Below are 11,715 nucleotides of genomic sequence, written 5' to 3'. Positions count from 1 at the left end.
GACAAGAGCTTTGTGAGTTCAAGGACAGCCAAAGCTACATACAGAGACCCTGTCTCAAAGAAGAAAACAAAACAAGCAGATCTAGGTGCGCCCATTTAGAATAGACCCTGAGACTGTAAGCATGTGTGTATGTATACATGTGTATAGATGTTTAATGATATAATCACTGAGATTTTCTGTGCTTTGTAACAGCATATTATACAAAAACCTCACAGCTAACTACTGTGGTAACATGCTACCACTTATACTGTGTGTACATTCGTGCAGGGCACGTCTCTGGAAGTAGATAGAATAACAGTCTGCCTTTGAGAAGAGGAATTAGGGTGGCCCAGGCTGAGGGAAAATAATTTCTACTGCAACCTTTTTTATACATTCTTTTTTTAAAAAAAAATTGTGTATGAATTATTCAAACTCACAATGTCTCCAACCTCTGGAGCACTAGGCAAAAATACATCTAAGTAAAACACTCCACACAGAGAGTAGAAATAAATAAATCCGTTTTTAAAGAAAAATAACGAATGGGGGAGGGAATTTTGCTAAGTGGCAACTTTACAAATTACAACTTTCCTTAAAGACAGGGCTTCTTTTGTCTTGCTTGACCCTTTGATAAAAATGGTAGCACATCTCCTTACAGTTCGGAAGGGTAGCATTATTTCTTGACTTTGATGTTACCGTGTTCTTTGTTTGTTTGTTTGTTTGTTTTGATGTTACCGTGTTCTAACTTTCCAGTAGAGGCCAGAGAACAACCTTGGTTATTCTTCCTTAGCTGCTGACTGCCTTACTTGTTGAGATAAGATCTCTCACTGCCTGGGGCTTATCAAGTAGATAAGGCTGGTGGACCAATTAGCCCAGGATATCTCCCTGTCTCTGCCTCTGCAGTCCTGGAAGTACAAGCATGTACCATTTTGCCTGGCTTTTCTTTGTGTGTTCTAGGAAACCAGACTCAGTTTCTTGTTACCTGAGCACTATCCCCAAATCAAAAGAACCGTCATCACTACTAGGCCAGCTGCACTGGTCTGTGACAGGACCTGTCGAATGATAGATAAGGAGTGGGAAAGATCTGTGGACTCTCACCTGAGTATCCAGACATTCCTCTCAGCCGAGTCAGCTTTAATTGCATATAGCCTGGGGGTCTCAGAGAAGTGCTAGGGTAGATAAGCTGGGGAAGGCTAGTGGATAAGGACTGCATCTTTGGGGCCATTGGGAAGCCACCCTTCATGCTCCATAAAAGACCCTTCACTGGGCCTGCTTTAGGATCACCCACATTCTGGCCCATCACCCCGTACCCACACTCTGTTCAGTAACTCTAATAATTTTATTGGCCCTCCAGAGTGGAATCCTACTTTGATTTGTCATTGGGAGAAGAGAGTAAATGTTTACAATCGCTTCAGGGAGAAAATTCTCAGAACAATTCCGGACCAAGCATGTTGCTGACTGAGCTACTACACCCGTCCTACAGGCAAATCTTTTGCAAGTTTTATAAAAGAAGGCTTTAAAAATATATTATGGGAGAAAGGCTACATTGAATATTAGGATTCTGTGGCCATGAGTATAAACTTAGTCTGGAAATGGGGGGGGGGATGTCTTCAGGCTAAGAAAGGCAGAAAGAAGCAATTTGGAAGCAGCAGTATTTAAAGGCTGAAAGGGTGCTAGATCCCACTGTGACTAGGATGGAGAAGCATGCAATCTTGAAAGCAACTAGGAGGATGGGGAAGCCATCCTGTGGACAGTTAATATACTGAGATCCCACATGTTTGAGGAGAAATGGAAGGAAATTGGTGTTTGGAATGATAGATTGGGGGGGGGGAGGAAACCCTAATAATTCTAAATAATCTTGAAATTAAACATTAGCAACATGCAGGAGTAGGAAATGATTGCAATAATATTAAATATTATACATAAACATTTAAGTATCTCATCTACAGCTTAGGATAATAAATCCCACTAGACACACACACACACACACACACACACACAATTTTTTTTCAATCTTCTTACTGTAAAAAAAAAAATGGGCCTGTGGCAAACTTGTCTGTGCTTTAGCTCCCTCATCTGTAAAATCGACAGTAACAGCACCTCTCCCCTCTCCAATCGCTCGCTAAATTAATGCACTGCAGCAAGTGTTTGAAACAGTGCGTGGCAAACACTTCTTAAAATTCGGTTATGAGAGCTGGGCAACAGTCACTTATGCCTTTAATCCCAGCATTCAGGAGGCAGAGCCAGGCAAAGCTCTGAGTTCGAGACCAGCCTGGTCCTTAGAGAGAATTCTAGGACAGCCAGGACCACATAGAGAAACCCCTTCTTGGAAAAAAAAAGTGGTTATGAAAATTATATTCCCATAGAACAAACATTGTTTTTTATTTCTATTGGAAACTTTTTGAATAAATATTTTTATTACTGCTGGGGGTAGAACATGTGCTTAGCATATGTGAGGCTCTAGATTCAGTCTCTGGCACAAAAGAATGAAAAATTAATTAATTAATTAGTTAATTAAATTTTAAATTGAAGCCTGATAATTACATGTGAATGGGATACAGGATCACATTTGATACATTATATAATGTGTGGTGATTGGATCAGAACAAATGATATGTATCACCTTTGATGTTTATTATGTCTTTGCACTGGAAGTATTAAAAATATCTTTACTTGATACTTTAAAATATTCAATTATCACTGTCTGCTAGTTATCCTTCTGTGTGCTCTAAAACGCTGAAATTCTACCATAGGACTTTCCCAACTACGTAAAAGCTCAGCTGTCTCCCCATTGTTCTGTGAGCTTTTACTAGCATGAACCCCAACCTCCTTCCAGAACCCACACTAAGGCCTAGCAGCACCTAGTACTGTAAATTCACTGAGCCATTCATTTGTACAGAGGACAATACACACGGCTTGGGAACAGCACAGACCCTAGTTCTGTGTGTTTGGAGAAATATGCTCTGCACTGTGGCTCACACACATTTCTCACTGGTAAACCAAAACCTAAAGGAACCCACCCATCACTCTAGAACAGACACTGAATGGCCACTCCTCTGGGTGTCTTCACAGGGACCATGAGTTCCTGCAGGACAAGACCTGGTTCTGCTCATCTCAGTTTCCAGGCCAACAAAAACCAGGGGCTTGATAAATACTCATTGTACAAACAAGGGACAGTCTGTAGTATTGGATACTGTTTGTTTTTAATTGAATTTTATTGTTTTCATAACTGAAAAATTATTAAAAGTTAATGCCCCAAATAATACATAAAATGTTCAAATCATATAGCATAATGTTACAAGTGAAGGAATCAACTGGAAAAAAAATTCTCCTTAACTTTTAGAGCACTATTTACCCAATTATTTCCTTTCTGTATGCAAAACTAATAATAACTACAAAGGCATCTGTGTCATGTAACTGCTCAGGATCAAAGCTGTGGCGTTAGTTATGCCTACATTTGAATCCACCCACCATCTAATGCTGTGGCCTTGAGAAAGTCACTTCAACTCTTTCTGCCTCAAATTTCTTTGGAAAATTAAGGTAATGATCATGTATCTCCGAAGATTTATTAGAAAAATAAATTCGACAGTACACACAAACACTAAGGATGGTCCTAAATGCACATATAGCTCAATGAAGGTTAGTGATTGCATATGCATATGTTTTTTTAAAGATTTATTTTTATTTTATGTGTATGGGTATTTTGCTTGCATGTATATCTGCACACCATATGCATATGCATATTAAAGAAAGATATGAGCTCATATCGGGTATCTTTCATGTTTTCTTTCTCTTTCAGGTTTTTTTTTCCCCCCCAGTGGGATTGTTGTGTTGTGTTGTGTTTTGTTTGGGGCTTTTATTTTTTTAATTTTTTGAGATAGGGTCTCATGTAATTCTGGTTTGCTTAGAACTCTCTATATAAACGTGAGTGGCCTCAAACCTACAAAGATCTGTGTGCATCTGCCTCAAAGTGCTCCATCCCACGTTGTATCTGTTTGTCTATGTAACAACATATCACAAATGTATATGTTGTATGCCTGTATGATGTATGTATATATTTAAAACATATACCCATACATGCAGACAATTCCTTCTTTTCATGGCTATACTATATTCTACTAATGTATAGCTCTATATAAGCAACTCCCTGCATAAGTGTTTCTAACATTTTATTACCATAAATAACTACAACCCACTGCATATAAAGCTTCTTATAGAATTGTGTGCAAGCGTGGGCACTTGTGAAGGCCAGCAGACCTCCTAGAATCGCTGCTTTCCGCCCACCATGGGTGCTGGGGAGCAAAGTCAGATTATCAGGTTTGAGTGGCTCATGCTTTTACCTGTGAGCCATGACATTGTCCCCCACACTTGTAAGTTTGTATCGTTCCTTTTAGTTTTCTATGTGTTTGTGTGTGGTGGGTGTGGGACATTTGAGTATGTAGTATACGCACCTAGAAATGGACTCTGTGTATCAACGTGTATGGAAATAAAGGAGTTACGATATTTTATTTAAAAACAGTCAAATTGTCTTTTGTTTAAAAGGATGTTTGCCTGCATGTATATCTGTGCACCAAATGTGTGCCTAGTGTCTGAGAAGGCCAGGAGAGGATATGATATCCTCTGTAACTGGAGTTACAAATGGCTGTGAGTTACCCTGTGTGTGCTGGGAACTGAGCCTGGATTCTCTGCAAGAGCAGCCGGTGCTTTACCCACTGGACCATCTCCCTATCCCCTAATTGTCCTTCTTAAGTGGCCTATGACTTTCTATTTCCATGAGATAACATGTTTTGTTGCCTTCTGATTGTATAAGTTTTGGCCAGACTGTAGTTTATTTCAATTACTTACTGTACTTACTGGTTCGCACTTTCTAAAAATGTTTATTCCTCTGTGTGTGTGCGTGTGTGTGTATATGTATATGCATTTCTTTCTTTTTTTTTTTTTTTTTCTGTAGACCAGGCTGGCCTCGAACTCAGAAATCCGCCTGCCTCTGCCTCCCAAGTGCTGGGATTAAAGGCGTGAGCCACCACCGCCTGGCTATATGTGCATTTCTTTAAATTTTTTTTTTTTTGGTTCGAGACAAGATTTCTCTGTGTAGCCCTGGCTGTCCTGGAACTCACTCTGTAGACCAGGCTGGCCTTGAACTCAGAAATTTGCCTGCCTCTGTCTCCCAAGTGCTGGGACTAAAGGCATGCGCCACCACCGCCCAGTTAAAAATTTTTAAAAGTTTATTTATTGTGTTTTATGACTATGAGTACATGCCTGCACATGTATGTATACTATGAGTATGATGCTTGATGCCCACAACAGTCAGAGGAGAGCATTGGGTCCCTTGGAACTGGGGTTACAGATAGCTGTGAGCCAATAAATGGGTGTTGGGAATCGAACCCTGGTCCTCTGCAAGTGCTCTACCGACTGATCTCTCCGGCAGAGTGTACTTCTACTTTCAGAAAACTTGGTGAGTCTAGAGTCCTTGCGTACCCTACATTCTTACTCGTTATGCGGACAGAGCAAGGGGCTTCTGAACCATAGAAAACACCAGGATGGCATCATGACTGCAAAGCTTGCTGCCAACCCCAACCTACAGGTTGTAACTTGAACTCTACAGTTGCTGTACTTTACCTGATCACCTTGTCATAGACTTCTCTCCTTTCTTCTCTTTCCTCTTCTCTCCCTTCCTTGCCCACTTACATTAAAACACTCTTTTCAGATAGGGTGGTCTTCAATTCACAATCTTCCTGTCACGGCCTCCCGAGCTCTGATTTACAAGTGCCCACCACAATGTGTGTCAAGTGTCCCTTTTTAATGTTTTAATTGTAAAGCTGTTCTACCCCATGAAAGATAAAGATTCTCTTCCTCTTTAGACCTCTTAAAACACACACACACACACACACACACACACACACACACACACACACGGGCCACCACTGCCAGGCTGCTTTTTTCTTGATTTGAGTAATCACCTCAGGTCTTATTTGCTCAGTGGTTTATATAAACGCTCCATATTTGTTACCTGATCTCAGATCTTCTGTAGTGACCTTTAATTATTGCTCTGTCTAGGATTAGGGCTAATAAGGCTTCATTCTCAAGGTGTGACCTCAGGAGATTAGCAGATCAATTTGAACATCTTTCAGATTGGAAAGAATTACAGATTATCATATCCTGAGTTAAGTGTCTATTGTTGTGATAAACACATTGAGCAAAAGCAACTTGAGGGAGAAAAGCTCTATTTGGCTAAGCAACCACCATCTTGGAGAGTTCAAACATGCTCCCTTGCAAAATGACTACCCCAGGTGGGTTAACTATTTACCTCACCCCTCGTAGAAAGTCCTCATAGGACCTTCACCTGAGTCTCTGTCCACTCTCTATCACCTGGTATATACTACTTTGCCTTAATTGCATGGCCTGTTGAGGGGATGACATACCCACACCCCTGTAAGTAGGCCCTCACCTATGCTCTGTAAAGAAGCCTAATAAACTCACTGGCTCCCCAGAGTGAACTTTGGTGGAATGATGTCTTGATTTGTAGTCAGGACCTTAGGAAAAAGGATAGACATTGCTTACACCTCCCGCTGGGAAAGAATTTTAACAGCTTACCGTGTTATGGTCTATCATTAGGGAAAGCCAAGGGAGGTGGAGGCAAAAACTGAAGCAGAAGCCACAGACCATGGCTTCCTCAGCCTGTGTACTCACACCACCCAGGACCACCAAGTTAGCTGGCAACCCTCACATTGGTTGTCACTCAAGAAAATGCCACACAGACTTGTCTACAGGCTAATCTGATGGAGGTAAGAGGCCAAATCTTTTAAGTTCAGACTCCTTTTTAGAGAACCTGACCTACTTAAGTTTGAACTCAGTCAAACTAACAAGTGGTACCTAACATTAAGTTTCCAAGTTACCCCCCAACAAAACCCAAGCCTAGCTTCAATCTCCAGGTTACATCCCAACAAGACCAACATCTGCAGGTTATTTCCCCAACAAACCTTCACCCCCAGGTTATAAGCCCACCCCCCTCCTAACGACCACCAATGCAGAGGAGAGCAGAAATGAAGTTTATGATTGGACTCCCAGCAGCAGCCGATTATGCTAAAGGCCATAGTAGCTTTCCAATTAGTTGCTTTACCACTCACACCCACTCCCCCCCCAACTCCCATGCCTGGCTGTAGCCTTCTATAAAGTCTTGCCCCATAGATATTCAGGGCTCTCCACTGGTATATATACCTCAGTCCCTTGTCCCTGGGTAGAAACCAAACAGATAATACTCATCAGTCTTGGATTGGATTAAGAAATACCTAGGACACTGCTTAGTGGTGGGCAAGCCTTTAATCCCAGCATTCCAAAGCCTTCCTGGTCTATGATAGCTAGGGCCACACAGAGGAACTCTGGCTTGAAAACAAAACAAAACAGAAAAAGGAAAAAAAATTCCTTAGACATTAATGAGGCACATCCTTAGGTGTGCTCTTCAGTGAGACTTAACTAAAAAGGGAACACCCGTTGTGTATTCGGAAGGTACCATTCCATGAATTTCCAGATAGAGAAAGAAGAAAGGAAGGGACTGCTGAGTGCACACTGTTTCCTGGTCAGTGTCTTGGACCAAGCCACTTCCAATGTCATGTCTTTCTCCTCACGATGGACTGTATCCCTCAAAACTGTGAGCCACGATGGACTGCATCCCTCCACACTGTGAGCCATGATGGACTGTATCCCTCCAAACTGTGAGCCATGATGGACTGCATCCCTCCAAACTGTGAGCCAGAAGAATCTTCCCTCCCATAAATTGCTTTTTGTCAGCTTTTTGGTCTTAGAGATGAGAAAAATAGAGTCCTTGGAGTTGCGCTTCTGTTACTCAGACCTGCTCCACAAACCAGCTGCTTAGCTTGCCCAGGTCTTTCCCAGGGTCCCTTGCTTGAGAATCGCTCCATTGAGGCACTCCAGTGTCTGTCTTCAGTATTCCTTCATCTCAGAAGTCCCCCCTAAACCATATGCTGGTACTATTGTCTCTGCCCTCCTTAGCTCTTTCCTACTCTCAGCTCACTCTCTCAGTCTTTTTTTTTTTTAATTTTTAATATTTTTTTATTACTCACTCTCTCAGTCTTACACAGTGTGTCCCAGAGCAGCCCTCCTTGTTCCTCCCCCTAATGTTCTCCAAGCCCCCTGAGCTATCAGCTCTTCTCCTAACCCTTCACTCTTCTAGACACCCTCCACAGTCTTTCTCTACAAGCCAGAACCCCCCACCTTCTCATGGAACCAGACCCAGGGTGGGGTGTTCTTAGCCCTCAGAAGTGTGAGCATGGGGAAGAGGGCTGGACTCCCTGTTCCAGCCTCAACAGTCAGCGAGCTCGCTTCGGTGGGCATGGCAGTTCTTAGCGTAACTGAGCTTCAGCTTTCTCACCAGAAAGGAGTGGTTTATGTAGAAGCCCAGCTGCTCAGGTCATCTCAGTAAGACCCAAGTCCTTACCATGGCTTCTGCCCCTGCCTCACTGTGGGTCCCACAATACCTGCTATTTCCTAATTCTTTTACCTGTCCCCCACTCTCTGAGTTCCTACCCTACTGGTTTCCTTGGGCTCTCTGATCTAAGGGACTCTGCATTTATTCTCCCATCTGATATCTGATATGGTGTGTATATATATATATGACTTACATACATCCCAAATGCTTTCTTCTCTCCCAGTCCTCCCTCCCCTTTGCCTTTGAGAGGGCACCCCCACTCCCCAGCATAATTAAGCCTCTGCAGGAAGATTATATACATACTCTTCCACTGAGGCTAGACAAGGTAGCCCTCTGCTATGTATGTGCCAGGGGCCTTGAACCAGCCCTGTATGCTCTTTGATTGGTGGCTCAGTCTCTGGGAGCTCCCAGGGGTTCAGGTTAGTTGACACTGCTGGTGTCATCTCCTTGAGGGCCTTCAATCCTTCCCCTAACTCTTCCATAGGGGTCCCTGAACTCTGTCCAATGTCTGTGGTTATCTGCATCTATCTCAGTCAGCTGCTGGCTAGAGCCTCTCAGAGGGAGGCTATGCTAGGCTCCTGTCTCTGTGGCTGTCCCAGGTGGACCAGCTGGGGTTGGAATATTTTCTTTTTTCTTTTCTTTTGAGACAGGGTTTCTCTGAATAGCCCTGGCTGTCCTGGAACTCACTCTATAGACCAGGCTGGCCTCAAACCCAGAAATCTGCCTTCCTCTGCCTCCCAAGTGCTGGGATTAAAGGTGTGTGCCACCACTGCCCAGTTGGAATGAATACTTTCTTAATAGAGGTACTTTGGCTATTCTGTTACAGGAATCAAACCTTTGTTCCATGATCCCCTATCACAGAGATTTTCCAAACTATCCATTCTAAAATGATATCTCGCCCCCACCCCTAGCACCACCTTGCTAAAGCCAGAAAGGGTACGGGGAGCCTAGGGCCTCAGTTCCAAATCTAGTTGAAGAATTTTCACCTTCATTTTCATTGTAAAACGGGCTGGTGATAGGAACCACCTCTCTGCAATGCCATAAATGTTGTCAGTTTCATAAATGCTCATAAATGTTAGCTATCGGGCATAATAATAAATAGTTATATTAGTAATTTGAGCAAACTAAAAAGAAATTAAGTAATCTAACAGCTACAGCAGACTTACACCCATAGTTCTTCTAGAGTTTCTTGCTCTATCTCTCCAAATTCAGGGGAGGGCAGAAGATAGGAGGAGAAGGGTTCTTGACTTCTTCTCAGACTATGGACCCAAGGGTGGGAGGAGTGAAGCCAGGCTGCATCACACAGCGCTCTGGCCGCAGAAACGTCTTTAAAACACAAATCTTAGCCAGGTGTAGTGATGCACACCTTTAATCTTAGCACTTGGGAGGCAGAGGCAGGCAGATCTTTGTGGATTTGAGGTCCACTTGGTCTACAAAGCCAGTTCCAGGACAGCCAGGGCTACATAGAGAAACCCTGTCTCAAAAATAACAGAAGGGCTAGTGAGATGGCTCAGCAGTTAAGAGCAATGACTGCTCTTCCAGAAGTCCTGAGTTCAATTCCAGCAACCGTATGGTGGCTCATAACCGTCTGTAATGGAAATCCGATGTCCTCTTCTGGTGTGCCTGAAGACAGCAACAGTATACATGAAATAAATGAATAAAAAAATCTAAAAAACATTTTTTAAAGGTTAAAACAAAAAACAACAGAAAACCCCCAAACAAAAACAAAACCCACAAATCTTCTTGGTTGAGGGGCTTTTTTTTTTCAGCTTTTAATTACATTTCATTGTAATATAATTCACAAATTCCATCACCCTTGTGCCACTTGGCAGTCAACCACTGGCATTCTGCTACCACAGGCCGGTGGCCACCCTTTCTATTAAAGGAACCATACACTATGTAGCATTCTCCCTGCTGCCTCCATTTTTAGAGCTTTTTAGAGGTAAGCCTGAAAGGTGGCTATACATAAACAAACCCATAAAAGGACACAGTTTGAGACATTCTTTAAAAACGTTTTTTTAATAATTTACTTATTTTTATGTACATTAATGTTCTGCCTGCTTGTATGTCTATGAGAGGGGGTCAGATCCCCTGGAACTGGAATTACAGCCAGTTGTGAGCTGCCATGTAATTGCTGAGAACTGAACCTGGGTCCTTTGGAAGAGCAGCAAGTGCTCTTAACCACTGAGCCACTCGCCAGTCCCAATTTGAGGTATTCTAGCATTTCCCATTAAAACTATCACCACATAAAAATAATGAGCATTATTGTTCAACCCCCAAAAAGGTTTTCCTTTTTTCTTCTTTGATCCCTCTCTAGTATAGATTAGTCTGAGATTCTTTCCCCAGTGGTGTAGGAGTCACTTGGCATGTGTTCTTTTGTGCCTGGGTTCTTTCACTCTGCATTTTTTTTTTTTTTTAATTCTTCCATGCTATAGAGTCTCAGTTCCCCGTTTGTTCCCACTATCTGGAAGTAACACAATCTATTTGTTTATTGACATAGTAGTATCTTCCAGTTTCTGACTGTCATGGGAAGAGCCATCATAAATAGTTTTATACAAAATCTATTTGTGAATCTAAGTTTTCATTTATCTTGGGTAAACCTCTAGACTGGGAACTAGCTAGGCTACAGGCAGGCATATACATTTAACTTTAAAAGAAACTGTTTTCAAGGATGTCATAAATACTCTTTGTCTTTCTTTTTCTTTTTCTTTTTTTTTTTTTGGTTTTTCGAGACAGGGTTTCTCTGTGTAGCCTTGGCTGTCCTGGAACTCACTTTGTAGACTAGGCTGGCCTCGAACTCAGAAATCCACCTGCCTCTGCCTCCTGAGTGCTGGGATTAAAGGTGTGCGCCACCATGCCCGGCTAGGAGTTCACTCTTTGTCAATCTCTATGCCAGGAAGATAGAAACTGCTCATAAATGTTAGCTATCAAGCATAAAAGCAAGTGAAGATTACTTTAGTAATTTAAGCAAGTCCAAAATTAAGAATCAAATGTGAACTCAGTATTTATTAGCTAATTCAACAGCTGCAGGGAACTCATACTTCTGAGCCTCTGGGGTTCATCACCATCTCTGTAGGATTGTGGGTACTAGGGTAGAGGACAACTTTGTGGAGTTGATTCTCTTTTCACCTTTTTGTCAGCTTGGGGGGTGGGGTGGGATTGAAATCAAGTCATCAGGTTCACATTGAGCCATTACCCAGGATGTTTTACATTCTAATAGTCTCTTTAATTGACTAAGGTGTTACAGCAGTCTTGGTCTCCCTGGCCACTCTTGTACTTGCTGTCTCTTCTCC

The sequence above is a fragment of the Mus caroli genome, unplaced genomic scaffold (genome assembly GCF_978045245.1).
Source record: "Mus caroli unplaced genomic scaffold, Mus_caroli_1 scaffold_2, whole genome shotgun sequence".
In the NCBI taxonomy this organism is placed as follows: Eukaryota; Metazoa; Chordata; class Mammalia; order Rodentia; family Muridae; genus Mus; species Mus caroli.
Note: the sequence above shows the minus strand (reverse complement) of the source record.